Source organism: Coccinella septempunctata, chromosome 5, assembly GCF_907165205.1.
Source record: "Coccinella septempunctata chromosome 5, icCocSept1.1, whole genome shotgun sequence".
NCBI lineage: Eukaryota > Metazoa > Arthropoda > Insecta > Coleoptera > Coccinellidae > Coccinella > Coccinella septempunctata.
The window spans coordinates 27,956,215-27,976,790 of record NC_058193.1 but is presented as its reverse complement, the minus strand read 5'-3'; the positions used below and the strand labels follow the sequence as shown (position 1 = coordinate 27,976,790).

Genomic DNA, 20,576 nt, shown 5'->3' with positions numbered 1-20,576 from the left:
AGAAACAAATCATGAATATCCTTATCTCCTAAACTATTCAGCAGATACAACTATATCGGATCGTAATTTTTTTCAATATTAGGAGAAGGATGTCACTTGTCGCCACCAACAGAAGATGGCAGCTTCTCTCTCTAATTTCAAACTGCTGAAGATTATACCTACATCATCATAAAACGTCTGGTGTAGGTGTGTTCCAAAATTTTTCAGGTTGGTATTCAGAAGTTCTTATTTGAACAGCATAATTCTATGTGCATGATATGCAGCCAAAGTGCTTAGTGTGATTCTGGCAGCAACTGCATCATTTCGTGTAGATGAGCGGATCATCGACTGTGATAGTATCTATAGAATATAGAACAAGTTGAACGGCTGTAGAGCCTGACGACTGCCTATTGATGTTGGCAGCAATCAGCCAGACTGCCCTTTTCTGGGTATATTATTCAAATGAATGGGATTGAACGACCGTCTCCTATATCAAAAACATAGGGAAGTAGAAATAAATGTTCGACTGTTTTGAACCGTTCAAAAACCAATGGAAAAGCGAAACGAAACAGGCCTTACGAGGATGATATCTAGTTAGCCTAGACCAGTTTCATACATAAAAAAAAATATTACGTTACCATAGCAACGAACAATAACTCACTAGAAGTGTCAGTGTGAAGTTTGAGGTCAAAAAAGTAAACCAGAGTTACGCAATAACATAAAAGAAAGAAGATGTCCACTGAAATTGTGAAAATCGAAAAATTGGAGTATCGAGCCATCATCAAGTACCTGTATTTAAAAGGGTTAAGAGGTAAGCAGATTTTAGGAATATATGCTTAATACGCTTGGTGATCAATGTCCTTCGTATGCGACCGTGAAAAATTGGAGTGCAAGCTTCAAAAGAGATAAATTTTCCATTGAAGATGATGACCGATCGGGAAGGCCAGTTTCTGTGTCAGTCCCTGAAAATATTGATGCAGTTCGTGAAATGTCTATCAGACCGTCGAATTGGGCTAAAACGGATATCTGAAGCACTGAATATTTCATACGAACGAGTTCATTATATAGTTCACGTCAATTTGGACATGAGAAAAATTGCTGCAAAATGGATCCCCAAATGTTTTAATTTTTTAATGTTGACCAAAAGCGTGCAGGGGTGGAAGCATTGAGTTCGATCTGTGCCCGATTTGAAAACGATGTAGACCTCTCAAACCGAATTGTTACTATGGATGAGATTAGGATACAATTCTACGACCCAGAAACAAAGCAACAATCGATGGAAAGGCGACACTCTGGTTCTTCAAGATCTAAGAAGTTTCGTGTCCAAAAACCTGCTGAAAGAGTTCTTGCTTTAGTTTTTTGGGATTGCCATGGAGTAATCATGATTGATTTTTTGGATGAGCAATGGGAAGTTTGATAGGTTTGAAGGTCTCGAACAAGAAAACCACTTGTGTACTAAGCTGACGTTTCGTTTAATATATAAACTTCTTCAGGGCACTAAAAGAGAACAGTGTGGACAAAACGGAATCATCAAACAAAATACATAATACCATATTGTCTTCTTCGCGTCCTTGCATGAAATTGGAATAGTAAGTTTGTGGCTTGAGGACAGGGCAAATGAAATCTATCCTTTTTGAAGTGCCGACGTTTCGATCCTTAGTTCGGATCTTTTTCAAGGCTGGAAATATATTTGTGGGAATATAAACAATAACTTTGACATAAACAGGTTTACAAGCAATAAGAACTTTATCACAACACGAAGATGTTACTTTTAGAAGCAGCCAGGTCTCTCAGGACGAAAAACACTGTTAAAATTAGATTTACCTAATTCACTTCAAAAAGGATAGATTCCATTTGCCCTGTCCTCAAGCCACAAACTTACTATTCCAAAATACATAATTACAAAGAAGTAATTTTCTTTTGTAGATATAAAAATAAATGTTACAATTTGTAACATATCACATCATTTGGTGTGCAAACCCTTCCTTGCTGTGCCACTGTCTGTTCTTGATCATTTGGTGTTTCGCATTATCTTCGTCTAAATTCACAATCAACGTCCACATAGATCAACCCCTGAATGCACCTCGTCCTTAACTAGGTCACATTTCCCCCATATTAAGCTAGCACAGTCCGTTCATACGCTAGCTCGAAAAAAAGCCTATTTACGTCCGCTCGTTACCCCAATACAAGTCTCGCCCAACTTGTACTTTATGCCTCATAACTGGGGGTTATTAGGTATTTACGAGTCAAAATTTGATACAAAACGGATACGGTACCCTTTCCAGGCCGTGTTCGTTGATTACCGTTCCAGGACTAACGACTAACTATAATCAACATGAGCAACAGTCCGCAGTCAGTCGCGGCTCCAAGATACCCTAGCGCATCGCATGCGACTTCTGCAATGTCCGGCAGTAAACTGGAAAGTCGAATGGGAATTTTCAATCGTGAGGCAAAACGGGAATTTTAGGATATTGGCTTACAGCGTGCCTGCAGCGTACATCGATTTCAGGTGAAATAATTACGGAATATGCATCGAAACACGGCGTTTGCCGATTTTGCAATAATTCCGTAACGGAACCTTATCACGCGATTGATAAAGTAATGAGGTCTCCTTACAGACTTCACGGTGTTTTGCCACTAATCCTTTCCGAGAAGTTCAGCAGGCGCGAACCTTCGTATTTGGAAGATCATTCGATGTTAATGAACGGGGATATATTGAAACATTCTTAGCCTACTACAGAACCAAACAAAATTTCAATGTCAAAATATTTTATTACTCAACATATCCTCTTAATTGGATACATTTATTCAGCGAACCTGCAACGTCTTTAAACCTTTCAAAAATAATGTTTCTTCTTGCTCTGCAAACCAGACCTCCACAGATTTTATTACCTCCACGTTGGAAGAAAATTTACGACCTTTTAAACTTTTCAGCTGAGAAAAGAAATGATAGTCGGATGGAGCCAAATCTGCTGAATAAGGGGGGTGTTCTAGTAATTCAAACCCTAAATCATGAATTTTTTGCATGGCAACATGAGATTTGTGGGCAGTGGCGTTGTCCTGCAAAAACACCTTTGGATAGCTCTCCGCGTCTTTTCTCCTTAATTTTTGCCCGTAGAGTGATCAGTCATGTCGAATAATAATCTCCAGTTGTTGTTCCACCTTTATCCAAAAAATCAGTCATGATGCATCAAACCATGGCAATCCCAAAACTGAATCAAGATCTTTTCCAGCAGATATTTGGATACGAAACTTCTTAGGTCTTGGAGAAAAGGAGTGTAGCCATTCCATCAACGATTGTTGCTTCGTTTCTGTATCGTAGAAATGTACCCAAGTCTCATCCATAGTTACAATTCGGTTTAAGAAGTCTACATCGTTTTCAAATCGAGCACAAATCGAACGCGATGCTTCTACCCTTGCACGATTTGGTCAACATTCAAACATTTGGGGATCCATTTTGCAGCAATTTTTCTCATGTTCCAATTGCCGTGAACTTTATGATGAACGCGTCCGTATGAAATATTCAGTGCTTCAGATATCCGTTTTAGACTAAATCGACGGTCTGATAAAATCATGTCATGAACTACATCGATATTTTCGGGGACTGACACAGAAACTGGCCTTCCCGATCGGTCATCATCTTTAATGGAAAATTTACCTCTTTTGAAGCTTGCAGTCCAATATTTCACGGTCGCATACGAAGGACATTGATTACCAAAGGTATTAAGCATATATCTTCGTAAATCTGCTTACCTCTTAACCCTTTTGAATACAGGTACTTGATGATGGCACGATACTCCAATTTTTCGATTTTCACAATTTCGGTGGACATCTTCTTTCTTTCAATTTATTGTGTAACTCTGGTTTACTTCTTTGACCTCAAACTTCACACCTACACTTCTAATGAGTTATTGTTCGTTGCTTTGCTAATGCAATATTTTTTTTATGCATGGAACTGGTCTAGGCTAACTAGATATCAATACTTTCTCCTTAGTGATGATATGATCAAGAAAATAACTGATACTACGAGGATTCGTAGAAAGAAAGACTGAGGAGGAAAATCCACCCTCAAAACTGCCTAAAAGAATATCATTAAAGAGAACACGACAATAAATGGCGCTAGAGTATTTCGAACAATCACCAGAGGGTAGGTTCTGTCTGAAAGCATTTTCCTCCAGTCCAATCCTTTTGAGGAATACCATTATGCAAGAGGTCACCTTAAGTGCACCAAAAGTCTCAAGTCCGACTCTGTCCACCGAAGTTCAGTCGTTTTTCTCAGTAACCACGTCTTCCACTAGGAAAAGTCTACTTGGGCGTATTTCATCTAAAACTCCAGCTATGCGTACATTGTAACATCGAACTAAACATCGTAACGCCCACTGGGATATTATAATCATGTATGAAGACATGCAGAATTTGCACTCATCAGCTTCTGCTAAACCCATAGCCTTAGTGATGCTAACACTATTCCATAAGAACAGCTATAAAAGATATTGAATTGGTTCTAAAGAATCCTAAACTGTAATAATTGGTATATTTAATGAACCTTCCAGGGATAGTACCTTAGTTAGTCCATTTGTCATTGTGTTTCAACCAAGACATTGGAAACTCCGATACCAATAATAACTAACTGGTTCTGGATCAATGTACTCTGGTATGACTATCTCAAGGCTTTTCATTGTCCTTCCAGTCCAGTTTTCTTGGATAAGGTGTCTGGTTCAGCGGTCAATGTCCAAAATCTCCACGTAAAACCCAGTCGTTAACCTGCATTCACTGACATTTAGCTCCATCAGAGGTAGATTTTCGTTGATTGAGGATTTATTGATATTAAATTGGCCTAGATCGCTTCAGAATATTAGGATCGAAAATTTTTGGCAATGGTTGTCGGTCAAAACCTCCGTCAAATCTAAAATGGAATAGGGATCATTTCCTTCGAATTAAATTTAGCCCTCCATACAGAAGAGTCTTCTGGAGTAAACTCTGGACTCTGGAAGGTTGAGTTCGACTTCATTTTCAAATAATTGAGATGACATAAAATAGTTTTGATAATACGTAGAGAAAAACATCGACAATCGAAAGTCTTCCACACATAATCAAATAAAAGTGAACTCAACCTTGAACCACATCGTGAAATGACTAGACCATAACTCTAATGCCTACCACAACTATCAACATTATCGATTATCACTCGAAAGCATTCGATACCTCAATTGTCAGGTAATTTACGTACTCAAAAAATGCGATACGAATCTATCAACACGCTGATTCAATGGACAAAGAACTTCATACGAAGAAATGAAGGTGTTCTTTATAGATTTCTATATTTTAGCACCCATCGATCGTTGCACAGACAAATTGCGGTTATATCAGTACAAGGAGGTTCATCAATATTTCAGGCTCAATTAGGCGGGAGCTTTGTTGGGGATGAGTACCATAGACTCATTCCGATAATTCTAACGTAATCGGTTTTCATTATGAAATAATCTTTATGAATAGGTAATTGAAATTCAGATCATTGGAATTATCGGAATAGTAAAATTAACATGAATATCTAGGGTTTGAGTTCCCTTCTGAAGTATTTTCACTATGGAAATCAATGAGCTTTTGAGGTTTTCATTCGTTTTTTCTTCCTCCCATCTGATCCATTAATAGATCACACTCCTGATTTTCTGATTCCGCTAGGTATATGACACTCAAGCGATTTCAACTCCTGAAAGCTCTCAGTTATGGACAACTGGACTGTTGTGCATGAATCCAAGAATAAATATCCACCCTAAAGCCTACATTTCCTCCACATAAAATTCTACCACTCAACAAATCAAAATAATTCAAACTCGAATTTCCCTCAATGTGGCCTTATTTTCCCTGTACTCGATTTTATGGAAATACACTACTCGAGTTCCCTAACGGACATAAAAATTGATTTATTCTGCATCCGCCATCAGACTACTTCAGCAGTAAAAAGAAGGGGGCAAAAGTTACCGTAAACTCAGAGACATGAATTTATAATGAGAATTTTCCCAGCTCTGAATATCGAGCAGTAGTCGTTATCGACCTGAAATCTCAGTACAGACTGTCACCTTCACTTATCCTAGCTAGATAATGTACTATACAGCAGCCAGAACTTTTGCCGCTCCCTAACCAATTTTCTGAACGATCCATATCAGTAGAAATCTTCCAGCAGTTTTTCCAGTAAAATATTGGAAAGATTATACATAATAGGTCCTTTCGTTTGCATAAAAAGTGTAGCACTTTTCTACACTCGATTTGATTTACACCAGTGTAGAGGAAGTGTATTTCATCTACATGTACTTTTGACTATGTGTAGATAAACTTTATGTATGTGTAGATAAACTTTATCTTCGGATCTATTGTACGGAATTTTTATAAATTATTGGGTCATAGCAGCTTGGCTAGGAATTTTTCTCTACTGCTGCTAGTGCTGCTGAGTAAAAATTTCGGAATATACATCTTAAAATCTCGTATTTGGTGTCCACTACGGTGTTTAATTCATGAACCTCGACTCTTAAAAGATGGATAATAGCTAAAATTTTTGTTGAAGTATTTGTGAAAACTCATTTCAGTAGTATTTATGATACAATAAGTGACTTACTGCAATTTCGTTGATGATAAATATTGAATAATTATTGTTTTTTTGATTTCTTTTTCATTTTCGATTAAAATAAGAAATTCAGCTTGGAACCATGGCATCTCGGGAGAAGGCTCATCACAATAAAAAACTATATTCCGAAAATCATTCGATTCGATAACATCGAGGATAACATCGTGTATAAGATATAATCGAAAATTACATTTTCATGGATTTTCAAGAGCTTATATCTTTTCAACCGAGAAGTAGAAAAAATGGTGAAGAAAAATGTGTTTCATTTGACCTTAGGACTCTTTTGTTAAAATGAAGGGTGGGTCTTTAACTCGTACAAATATTTTAACAGTAGATTCTTGAGGTAAGAAAAACTCTATTTTCTGTTACAATTTCGAACACAAGACATATCTTGTGCCTTTCAGTTTTTCTATTATGACCATTACGTACCTATACCATAAAAATACCAAAAATACCAAAAATTCTGTTGAAACTGAGTTAGATGCTATCTGATGAATATTCGAAGGTTTTGTAAAATAAAAATTTTTCTCGTATAATGCTCCGTTTTCGAGTAATTAGAAGTTCAAAAATTGAAAAGTATCTGCGAAATTTTTAAAATTGGGTACTTTGGCTGAAGACAACTCTGTTTGAAAGAACCACAGAGAGTTTCGCAGATTTAGATAGTTATTCTGAAGGTAATTTTGTTTTTCTATGGGTGGCACAGCTCATTATGAAATCTTAAAATGGATATATCTTTTTATCAGGGCAGAATCGGAAAAAATTGTATAGGAAAAAAGTGTTTCTTTTGACCTCAATAATCTAGTGTAGAGTCAAGAACTGACCCTGTATATTGAGAAACTTCTCCAGTAAGAAAAGGAAGGAAATATAATCGAAAAAGAGGGAAGAATATTTTGTGGCATCGATGTTTATTGAACGTCACACTTTTCGCTTTTAATTGATGCTCTAATCATTTCAAACTTCGAAATTATGAATATCCTCGATAACTTTCTTCTATTTTCCACTCATAGTCACGTCAAATGTATTGAATATTCTCACGCCCGCTGAAATATTGAAATCATTCATCAGAATCCTGTAAATTACAAGAGTTGATTCTATACTGAAATGCAGAATTAACACTGTAATTATTCGAATTTTCGTCGCCTACTTGTGATTTCGAAATTTGGCATTTTGTGCGAGTTCCATCAACGAAAATAACTGGCGAATAACGTTTTGCATTCGTTACAACTTTATAGGAATCGAGCTCGCTACACCGGTTACATTGGTGGGAGCTTTGATGGAAAATGCTGAGCAAAAGGTGGGTACATCTTAATTACGCTTTTTCACCTCGAGAAGACCTTAACGAATGCAACAAAATATGACTGAAGTCAGCTCGGCAGTCGGCATCACTCCAAGATCTATTCCGTAATTATGAATACCTAGGAGAACTCGTAATTTCGAGAAGTTTTCTTCTGTTGATTCGTGAATTATTCATCAAAATGCCTTGCTTCAGTTGCGGAAGTCTTTTCTAAGATAGGTTATTGGGTTTGTCTTTCATCTAGAAAGTGATTTTTTTCGACGAAAGCAAATGCAGTGGGTAGTTTTCCAATTTCTTAGTTACTCAAATCAAAATAATTGTTTGTACGATGAGAAAAACTAAATATTCAATTTGAATACATATTTTGATTGGATATCTACATCTCAATATTTCGATATTTGCCATCCAGTTTAATGAAGTGCTAATTCGAACTTATTTTTTTTTCGAAATGATTAATAGGAAAGATTTTTCTCTTTCCGAATCATTTTATATTTTAGTTAAGTGAAAAAAAGAGAAAGTGCAGCAAAATTTTCCTCACATTTCCTATTAATTTCTTGAGGTTAAAAGAAACACTTTTTCTTTACCAGTTTCTGTCTCACAAACGGTTTTATCGAATGAAATGAATTTCGGAATATAGTTTTTCATTTATTTGATGAATCTTTTTCGAACACGAGATATTATCTACATCTCTCAGTTTCCTCACTATGACCGTTACGTACCATAACCACCAAAAATTCAAAGAACCCAACTCTTGAGTCTAAGTTGGATGCTATCTAATGAATATTTTAACGTTTCGTAAAATGAAAGTGTTCTTCATATTTTCTCGCATAATGCGTCGTTTTCGAGTAATTTGATGTTCAAAAATTAAAAATTATCTGTTAAATTTGAAAAATTGGGTACTTTGGCTGAATACAACTTTGTTTAAAAGATCCACAGATGTGTAGTGTCACAGATTTAGCTAGCTATTCTGAAGTTATTTTGTTTTTTCAGGGGTGGCACAGCTCATTATGAAAACTTAAAATGGCTAGATCTTTTTATCAGCGCCGAATCGGAAAAAAATTGTAAAGAAAAAAGTGTTTCTTTTGACCTCAAGAATCTACTGTTAAAATATTTGTATGAGTCAAAGACTTACCCTGTATATTTAAATTCAATTGGTGAAAGAAATTGATTGAGCGTAATACTCCTCGCTAAATAATAATCCCTCCAGCATATGATTTCTGTCATCAAGAATTCACGTTTGCAATAACTATTCCTGTTAAGGAAAACGAAACAAACTCAGGAAAATTTCCGAAGGAACTACATGAATTAAGAAGTATTACATTTTTGCAGAGGAAAATTTCAAAAATGTATCACAATATTTTCTATTTCATAGGTAGTTACTGAGTAATTCTTCTGAATTCAGAATGAATCTAATATGTCATCAAATCGAATCAACAAATTAGAGCGCGAAAAACATTGTGTCCTCCCTGAAATATCCATAAGGTTTCATAATCTTTATATGAAAAAAAAAAGAATAAAATGATAAAGTTTCTTCCCCTCTGAAATGAATATCATTTTCCTCCCACGAGTTAGGTATAATATGTAAATTACTCAATTTTCACAAATTTACCCTCCTCGTTTCAACATTCTTCACTTTGGCATGTTTGGTTGAAGAGTTTGTTTAGTAAAGCCATCATTAACACCTACCTATTTGCTTTGTTTTGTTTGGAACTACATAGATATTGTATTGACTCGTAACTGCTGATATATTTATTATATTATACCTAGGTTAGATTTTTATCATGACTAACAGTTTCGTGTGAGAAGAATGAGAGGATCCTCAAAAATTGAGAATTGGGGTACACATTATAATATATTGCTTTTGAATAGAGATTATATAGTGTATTATCTCTACATGCATCTTACCTAAAAAATATCGGTTTTCATAAGAACTCGATTCTTCATCTGAATATTTCCATTTATTTGTTTTTCGTTTAAGAAATTCATATAATATGGTGCCTTGAATAATTCAACTCTGATCTCTTTCACAATCTTGTTGCTATAATGCGATTAGGACCCACTGAGGAAAAATTTGTGGTCATTGCTCAAATTCTAATGATTATATTCTTCTGTACTTGAAAACTGCAATTTTGAAGGTAACTTCTGTTCTCAATACCGTTATTTTCAATCAGGGTTAAATTTAAAGAAATTCGCTAAATTATACTCCTGCATCATATTATATTAATTGACATAGTTAGGTACATGGGAACGAATCCAGAATTTTAATTCAAAACCCAGCTCAATACATTAAAAATTCAAGACCTCCCGTCCAATTATTGTGTATCGAAAATATTGTCTCTATTTATATTCACTTCATACATCACCTCGTGAAAGCCCTGCCAGGAAATCGCTCGAAGAATATTTCCAAGATTACCCCCGGTTCACAAAGCCTTACCCCACGGTCCCTGTAGGATCATTTTCCTCCTCCAACTTGGAAACTTTAACCTCGCCAGGGATAGCTCTAAAATATCGTTGATGATATCTACGATCCTTCGAATCATTAGCCGAGAGACCGTACTTAAATTCATTCAGTTGTTTGCTGGCCATGAACAAAACTCGGTCTCGCTTTCCTTACAACTTTACGGAGTTGGGATTTTCTGGAGGGAAGACTTTCCTTCCAGAAATGTTTTCTGATGAACGCCCAATTTCAGAAGCAAAGATACAATAATATGACTCCGGAAACACCAATAATTTCAATAAAAAGTATTTCCATTATCATATACGAAGATGTATTGATATCTAGTTAGCCTAGACCAGTTCCATGCGTGAAAAAATATTGCGTTACCACATCAACGAACCATAACTTATTAGAAGTGTCAAGTTTGAGGTCAAAAAAGTAAACCAGAGTTACGCAATAAATTGAAATAAAGAAGATGTCTACCGAAATTGTGAAAATCGAAACTGTGGAGTATCGAGCCATCATCAAGTACCTGTATTTAAAAGGGTTAAAAGGTTAGCAGAGTTACGAAGATATGCTTAATACCCTTGGTGATCAATGTCCTTCGTATGCGATCGTGAAAAATTGGACTGCAAGCTTCAAAAGAGGTAAATTTTCCATTGAAGGTGATGACCGATCGGGTAGGCCAGTTTCTGTGTCAGTCCCCGAAAATATCCATGCAGTTCATGACATGATTTTATCAGACCGTCGAATTGGGCTAAAACGGATATTTGAAGCACTGAATATTTCATACGAACGCGTTCATCATAAAGTTCACATGAGAAAAATTGCTGCAAAATGGATCCCCAAATGTTTGAATGTTGACCAAAAGCGTGCAAGGGTAGAAGCATCGCGTTCGATCTGTGCTGAATTTGAAAACGATGTAGACTTCTTAAACCTTATTGTTACTATGGATGAGACTTGGGTACATTTCTACGATCCAGAAACAAAGCAACAATCGATGGAATGGCGACACTCTGGTTCTCCAAGACCTAAGAAATTTCGTGTCCAAAAATCTGCTGGAAAAGTTCTTACTTAAGTTAAGTAAAATGAAGAGAAAAGACGCGGAAAGCTATCCAAAGGTGTATTGTTTTTGCAGGACAACGCCCCTGCACACAAATCTCATGTTGCCATGCAAAAAATTCGTGATTTAGGGTTTCAATTACTAGAACACTCCCTTTATTCACCAGATTTTGCTCCATCCGACTATCATCTCTTTCCTCAACTGAAAAAAAGTTTAAAAGGTCGTAAATTTTCTTCCAACTAGGAGGTAATGAAAGCTGTGGAGGTCTGGTTTGCAGAGCAAGAAGAAACTAATTTATTTGAAAGGTCTACAGACGTTGCAGGTTTGCTGTAATGTATACTATCCTTATATCCTCAGTTCTGTAAAAAGTAGTGTACTGTTTTGTTGCTCCAATATGGTCAAAATCGTAGAGTAATAAACCTTATGTCTGGTACATACTCCAAAGTAAATTCATTGGAGAAAGAAATACATACAATGAAAGGGCTTATAAGGAACCTTCATCCGGCAATATATCCTACTTGAGTGTAAAGCACATATGCTTTTGCTGCTTCTTCATTTCCTCAGCTTAATATATGCTAAAACATCTCTGCCCCCGATGTAATTTTTTTTCTGATGTAAACTGAATGTCGCAACATTTTCAATCCATTCTTCCGTGTTTACACCAGATGTGCCATAAACTTTTCCATCCACTCAACAAGATCAATCTGTCATTCTGTATTATGTGCGAGCAGGATGTGTGGAAAAATCAATGACAGTTGTGCGAGCCGCTGCTGTGGATGGAGCTCTTACGGGGTGATTCTCAAGAGGGCCATATGCGTTTATTCAGAGAGGTATTTTCAAGTGAGTTAGTGGAAGTTCATGTCGTTTTCACATTACTCCAATTCTCGAAAAGAGACAGGGGCATACGGTCGAATTTAGGCGGCGAATATGAGATATATCATAAAAATTGGTGGCTTCACAACGGGAGTTTTTTCAGCCAACACCCAAACTTGATTCACTTCCTGACATGCTTCAGGAATTTATTCTGTATATTCATCCTTGAGGTAGAATATATCATTTTAACTATTTTATTTCCTTCAGGTACAAAATCTCCTGTAAATGTGAAAGAGTTATGGTTTGTAGAATGAGTGTTCATTGCGATAGAATAAGAAATTGTGAAAGAGTGAAAGAGACTTATCAAAATTTATTGTTCATTTTCCTTCAAATTTCTTCAAAAGTTGTGTAGCTGCAAATATATACAGTGCTAATCTTTTATCTCTTGCCTTCAAATTTAAACTATGAGAGTCCAAAAGCAAACAATTTTTCAGAAGCAGATTGTAAAAGATGAATTGATAGATTACTTTTGAACGACCACATAAGGAGCAGATGTTCTTCTTGGGTTGTAAGTTTCAATTTTTATTAGTTATTAAGTTCAACTACCAAATGAATTTTCGAGAAAATTGCTCTTTCCATTAAGGGACAGTTAGTTTTTACGATTATCCTTTTGCTTCCAAATAATTCAGATCCAATTCAGCTGAGAGTTTCTTGCACAGAGTGTATGAAAGGAGAACGAATTCTTCAATTTTCTCCAGCCCCAGGCGGCTATCAATGTTTCATCGTATAATGAAAGAAAATGCGTTGAATAATATAGTAATTGGCGGTAGAGAAGACTCACGGGTATTTTTATCTAATTGAAGTAATAACTCAAGTCCTATTGAGATAAGAGCATTATATCTCATCTCGTGGGAGATTTACTTAAGCTGATGTAATTTCCTAGCATGACCATGGTTAATCTTGCCTGTCATTGGCCTTTTTCTCATATTTAGGTTGATGCTTTTAAGTGGAAATTCGGGATATAATGGCACCTTTCCTCTCATGGGATCATTCGTTGTTTCTCTCAGAGTTTATAGGTATTTTATTCTCACAGCAATGTAGTATGGCTGGAAGAGGCAATCTACAGAGACATTCTTTCTCAACCTCACCCAAAATTATGTGGAGAACCACTCAAGATATTTTCTCTAAATTCATCTGCAGTATGTTATCCGGCATGTCTAGAAAATCTGAAATGTTCTCATATTTTTGCCTCTTACGGTTATACTGAAAAAAGCTATCAACTTCGTTTTTTCAAATGGAATGTTGAATAAATGGATTATTTATTTCATTTTTGAATTTTGATGATATGAGATATCATATGACATTGATTTAGCATTATTACAGTTGTAGCATTGCTCTGTGTATAACATTAACACAACTTTGCTACAATAAAGAGATCGAAGGAATTGATAGGAAAATTAATATAAAGGATATGCCCTAAGTGCTGACCCTTCATGTCAGTCTCAGAATTGCCTAACGCGTTGCTTCCCTAATAAGAGGGAACTACAAAGGAGTATAACTAGTGGATAAATTAATAAGAAATTCAGTTATGATCTTACGCGAGGCTAAACGCTTTTCTCACGAGTTGTATTCCTCTTAACCAGTGAAGAGTTGCATATATCATATTTTCTATGCTTCCCTAAACATAAGAAGATATATTGATATAGATCTGGTTAACGTGGTGGCCAGAGATGGGGACCTTTTGCCAAACTCCGGTTTTTAATTATTCTACACGTTCTATAACACACATCAACAGAGTTATGTGGAGCCATACCATCTTTTTGGAACCATTAATTATAAATATTGTTCACCACTATCTGTTCTGTTTTCATCACCCTACTTCGTTTGAAATTATGAATTTGTTTCAATTTGCCTCGTTCATAAGTTCATATCGTTTCTATTTCTGTGGATTCTCTTGAATTCTACAGATGAGAACTTCTTTTCTTATACCTTGCATGAACGTAATTTGTCGAATTAAATCGCACAGATTATTCTCTGGAATAGACAGCTACAAATGTGAATTTGTCTCATCTTGGTACTGCATGCTCGCCTGTAGGGGTGAATTCTAATTGGAAGAAGACCGAAACACCTGTGCGCATAGTATCGGAAATTGGAAACCCTGATGAAAAAAAATCATAACTCAGTTGAAATGAACAAATGTCCTTGCTTCCCGGAAGAGGCAATTCGATTACGGATCGCACTTCAAAACAGAGGCTTTGCTCCGGTGCTCCATCGCTTATCTCGGATTATCTCCGTTTGATTTATAACTGGAATCCTTATCAAATGAATTCAATATGGGGGTTATGTATCACAAGTAATTAATTGCAATTAATTCCAGAAATGCTAGATCCGGAGCCTAATTCTTCATTTCGGTCAGCAGTAAATATAAAATATGGCTGTTTTGGGGCTTCCTGTTTTAGTGATACTCTTTTTCGATAAAATTATCCTCAAGAATCAGGGGAGTCTTTAGCTATTTTCAAGAATCTGTCCCCAGGCAGCAAACGTACATCTAAATGACGTACTCAATTGGTGATTTCCTGACGGTAGACGTCATCGACGCGAAAATGACGTCCTGTGAATGTCATTGAAGGTGACGTAATAACGACGTCTTTACGTGACGTTACTGCATATAGTACTTAGAAGCGCGTGCCAGTATTGAATAAGGGTCCGTCAATTCCAAACGTTACTTCATAGGAGAAGAAGCTATGTTGCTCCGACCAGGTCAAACGAGGTCGAAACCATGGTCAGCATCTGCTTTTCTTCGATGGTGCGTACTCTATTCGGTGACCCTGACGATGGCATATTGGCTAGCTCATTCAGATCGTAACTCCTGTCGAATTCGTATCGGCGGGTGGTATGCATCTGAATTAATTCTTATTATATTAATTGCCTTCCTCTTAAGGCGTCATCCCCTTCATAAGACGTCAAAATAACGTCATACACTGACGTCAAAATAATATCATACACTGACGTCATAATGACGCTAACATTTGACCGTCATCTAGACGTTAACTTTGAGGTCTATATGATGTCTGACATGACCTTTAAGGTATGTCATTATGACGTACGTTTGCTGCCTGGGTCCATGCATCTATAATGAAGGAATCATCAAAAGAATTAGCAATGGTCAAAAATTATTTGACAACTGGCTGATAAGGCAGACGTTGTTCTGCTATAGTGGAGGAATATTAATTTATTGGAAGTTAAATGAGAAATAAAAAGAATTAAGTAAGATAGGTATATTTTATGGATTCATGAGTACATATTTATATAGACAATCATATTAAGAAGATTCGTATTTAAATTGAACATCGACTGTTTTATTGCAGTGCCTGCCATTTTCCGTTCTGTATGTTGCGTAAAGAAATGAAATTTAGGCAGAGTTGTCTCTGATTAAAGGTTTTTCAACACGGGAATAGGTTACAGGCGATTGACAGTGTTAAAATCAAGAATTTTCGAGACTTATGCCGCAAAGACTGAATTCTATTTGTTTGGTATATCAGATAGGATAAGCTGAATTGTCTTTAATTTATTCCATTGCTTTCTTGCACTTCACAGTTTCTTCTTTGTATCTGAAGAACGTCACAAAATTAACGTCTTCAGTTTGGAATAATCAAAAATAATGCTCCGCTGCTTGTCCCAAATAAATTGCCAGTGAGGCAAGCTTGTTGTGAAACAACATCCAGAAACGAAATGCAGATTATTTAGTACATCATAGGGGGCACAAATTCGTTACAGGGGTTCGCAGAAATTTCACGCTGATGCCAGTTCTATTCAGGTTGCCTCCGAGCCTAACAAGGTGCAGAGCTGAATATAAATTTCATTTCAAAACTGACAAATATACATCTTGCATACGACTGGAAGGTGGAGCAAATATACAGTTGCGTATCCCAGATTATGATATCACATTTCCTTGTTAAGAAATTATTAAATAAGAAGCTATTTCGAGGTCCTTGCAGAGTTTTTTTGGATGGACACCATTTTGAAATGGTAATGAAAAACATTTGCACACGAAAAGATATCTAGAGGAAAGTTCGCACCTACTGGAATGGAATTTATTTCGTGTCGATAAAAGCTTAAATTATTATTGGAAATCAGGATTTAGTAGTAATTTCTTGACTTAAATGTGAACCATCTCCCTCAAAGCATTAATTCAATCAGCAAAATTACTTATTGTCGCATTGCTTGTATACTACTATTTGTGGTGACTTCGAACTTGAAGTGACACCATAAAATGTAAGATTTTTCTTTTCGGAAGTCTTCCACCCCACTTTCATCAAAAATATTTGTCTAAATCAAGAAGATCTTTCATAAGAAATACTAAAATGTACAGAAGATGATTGCAACAGGTGGTCAGACAAAAATAGAACACGAAAAGTATTGGATTAAGATGATGGCTTCATCTCAGAAATGTAGAATTAAAGATTGAAATATGATAAAAGCTGGTAAAACAAACTAAAGAAATTACTCTAGGAAAAATAAATCTATGCATGAAGTTGACACTGTTTTTAAAATGAACAAAGATCTCTTTCATCTACTCAGTCGTTCAATCAAAAATTCAACAACTGATAAAATTAAATTATTATCATTGAGAAATAAAATTTCTTCTTCTACTCTTTTTTACCTTCAATCATCCTGAGTTTTATTCCATACAAGTCATGCTGTATAATTCGTGCCGAACTTTCAGTTGTTACGAGGGAATGTAAAATTGCCTATCCAATAAGGCTCTCGATGAAAAAAACATTTCGAATATTCCATCGAGACAACTTGCTTGGAGCTACAGTTTCCTATTGATCATGGAACTTCAACTGGTATGTTCAAATTTTAAACGAGAAACTTCGAGAACTCGACAATCATACTAATGAAATCAGGCATCGGTTCGAAAATGTTCCTCTTTTACATCATTACTGAAATTTTTTCTATCGCTATTCGTTACTGCGATTGCCATTCGATGCTCCACTCGAGAGGCTAACCTTTCTTCGTCTGAGGAAGTTTATGCGCTCGGTTGCCATTATCTATATGAAATATGGCCGTTCCTAAGGTCACTCTAGACGTTTTGATGCCAAGGTATGCCCGACTGATGGTTGTTTACGAGTGGAAAGGAAAAAAAACGGGAAAATTCAAACATAGTCGACTACGTCTAATTGAATACGTTTCGGAGCTAGCCTTCGAAAAGTTAATGGCTTTTCAAGCCACACCGAACGGTACGAATGGGGTGTATTGTATCGAGGGTGAATTTCGTTCTGGATATGCCATTCAAATTTCACCTTCCGCCCAAAAAGGATTCGAGAGGAAATAGGTGGATTATTAGTGGAAAGTTGATTTGGCCAAAAAAGAACTTACTCCGTATTTTGAGAGAAGAACTGCAGGATTGCACTGAAAGGGAATTCAAAATGTCAAGGCCTGAGCTATTCCTTAAATTCTACTTCGGTTTCAGAGCCTTCTGTGAAGTAAGCAGTCAGTGCTCAGACGCATTGTTAATAGTTGGGGAGCCCAAGAGAGAAAGATTTACTCGAGCGTGTCAGATTAATATAAGGGGCGATACCTTGGATCCTGTAGAGAACCTCTACCAAAAATTCGAGCGTGTTGCAAGGTATATATTCTCTTAAACTGACAATTTGAGCGTGTCGAGAATTTGAGGGACGGCGCCAAACTTGCCGAAACAATAAAAATGTGCCATAAAAGTCACAAAAATCAGTTTTTTCGAAATATCTCCTCTCCTGGGCTTCAAATTGTTTTCGCATTAATTACAAAAGTTGTAGAGCATAAAATTTCCTACAAATTTCGACCGAAGCAATTTTTTTCTACGTTCAAACGTTCTTGAGGTATATGGCGATGAATGTACATCATACTGGGTTTCTACATTGACCTTGGCCTTTCGCATGTGTGGCTAAGCTCCTCGCTCTTATCGCCCTCTAACTCGAAAACGGTTAAGAGTAGGCAAAATTGCTTCAGACAAAAGCTGTATAGAATTTTATTATCTATGACTTTGATAATGAAGGCAGAAACGATTAGAGGCACAGGAAGGCAGATATTAAAAAAAATGCATTGTTATTATGTATCTTCAAAGTGTCAGATTAAGAAAATCCCCTCTGATTAGTGTCAGATTAATGGGTCAACTCGTCTGCAGACCATTTGTATGACAATCTGACACTGTCGAGTATATACAAGGACCGCTGTGACCTTGCGTCACGTCCGAATTGTCAGTCCCTTGAAAAGTAACTTCCCTTGGGTCCAATTAACATATCCTCTAAAAATCTGACACTCTCGAAAAAAATTTTTTTTACCATTTTCAACTCTTTCGTACGGCTATCCCCACCACGAAAACTGTCAGTTTAACATGAATTTATTACCAGAGACACGTAGGGCATATACAGTATCTTAATCTGACACGCTCAGACTTTTTTTTTACATCTTGGAAAACCTGCAGACGCTTTCCCCACCGCTGCATACATCATAGAACCTTTCTTCTTTCTACCATCAGAAATTCATTATCATTACACTTACCTATACGGGCAATCAGAGAGTTTTTTCTGAGGTTTTTATCTCTAGTTTCATGTATCATACGAAGATATGTATGGTACATATTCTTGACAGAGCAATAGGTGAACAACCAGCTTGGATCATTCTATAAAATCATATTCTACAGTAGAAATGTATTTTTGTTCAATTCAGCTGAAATAAGTCACTTAGAATCGTTACGTTTGTTACTATTTCGAAATTTAGAAATCATTCAAATTTTTATAAATTTCTCATTTCTCATTCATTCGATTCTTCAATTTTATCGTTTCGATGGTTTTTGCAGATAAAATCGGATAAATCGGAAATATTTTGGACTCCTTAATTTCAGGAAAAAGTCGTACAAATTCTCATATGAAATATCTACATCCTCATTCACATTGTCATTGATCAGAAGATCAGACCATTTAGTTCTAAAGATTGAAGAATCCAAATATTTGGAGCAAGTCTCCCAATTTTCAGCGAAGGACTGGAAGTCTGCCGATTTGCTCCTGATTCCATCCGTCCAAGGACGTGACATCTCTCTGGCCGAAATATTGACCCCAAATCGGCCAAACTTGAATAATTGACGAGTAAATATGGCTCCCAGGCCTCGCCCCAAATTCATGCCAAACTACATCGTATATTGAAAAAACAGCCCGCAATGTTTGGAGCAGTGTCAAAATCAAATTTTGCTCATCAGCAGTCGTTATGACATAACGATTAAATAATCCGATAAATCCGTGCACATTCATTATAACTGACATATTTGTGGCGTTTCATCGTACTCCACTTGTATACTACCGGCATATGAAATCCGTATCAAACGGTGAATATCGATTGTAGTTATTTGAATGAGTTATGTCCGTGTCATTCCGTTTTGCGGTTCGGACTTGAAAGTGAATTCTGAGAGATGAACGATAAAAGTGAGTTTGAAGCTAAACAACCACGAATTGAGCGATTTACCTTTATAAATTGATATTCGTAATCCACTGACCCAGTAATAGACGAGGAGGACAACCCCAAAAAGTCGCTTATCAATCCAGTATGTGATTCAAGTGCTTCCTAATGTAACGAGTTCGTTGAAAATTAATACAACCTACATACTATGTTATGAAAATTTTGAGGAAGATTTTGTGTTATTTTCCGGTCCATACAATCATAAGTAGCCATTGGATACTCTCCTCACTGTCACTTTTCTTGATACCTCCTATTACATTTTACGACTACGAAGGTCATAAACCAGCGTATCATATTGAACTCAACACAGGATTGGCTGGTAATATAGGAGGAAAAATTACGAAATTTATTGTCTTCTGAGGCCGAATTTTATGTCTCTGCTTATTCGTTACAGCGAAAATGTTTTTTCATCAATATTTTCACGTCTACTCATCAATACCTTTTTGAAAATTATAGAGATACACGAGGATATATTGAAAAATTCTTAGCCTACTATAGAACTAAACAAAATTTCAATGTCAAAATATTTTATTACTCCTCTTAATTGGATACATTTATCACAGCGAATTTGCAACGTCTCTAGACCTTTCAAAAAAATGTTTCTTCTTGCTCTGCAAACCAGACCTCCACAGCTTTTATTACCTCCTAGTTGGAATAAAATTCACAACCTTTTAAAAAAATTTTCAGTTGAGGAAAGAGATGATAGTCGGATGGAGCCAAATCTGGTGAATAAGAAGGGTTGTTCTAGTAATTCAAACCCCAAATCACGAATGTTTTGCATGGATACATGAGATTTGTGTGGAGAGTTGTAATGCAAAAACAAAACACCTTTGGATAGCTTTCCGAATCTTTTATCTTTAATTTTTTCCCG

At 36.2% G+C, this 20,576-nt stretch overlaps 1 protein-coding gene across 3 annotated transcripts in view; it reads right to left on the bottom strand.

Annotated features, from left to right (window-relative positions):
• The window catches only part of LOC123313594 (heparan sulfate glucosamine 3-O-sulfotransferase 1), a 92,214-nt gene that overhangs the window by 51,438 nt on the left and 20,200 nt on the right, over window positions 1-20,576 (bottom strand). The gene's annotated exons all lie outside the window — the stretch shown is intronic.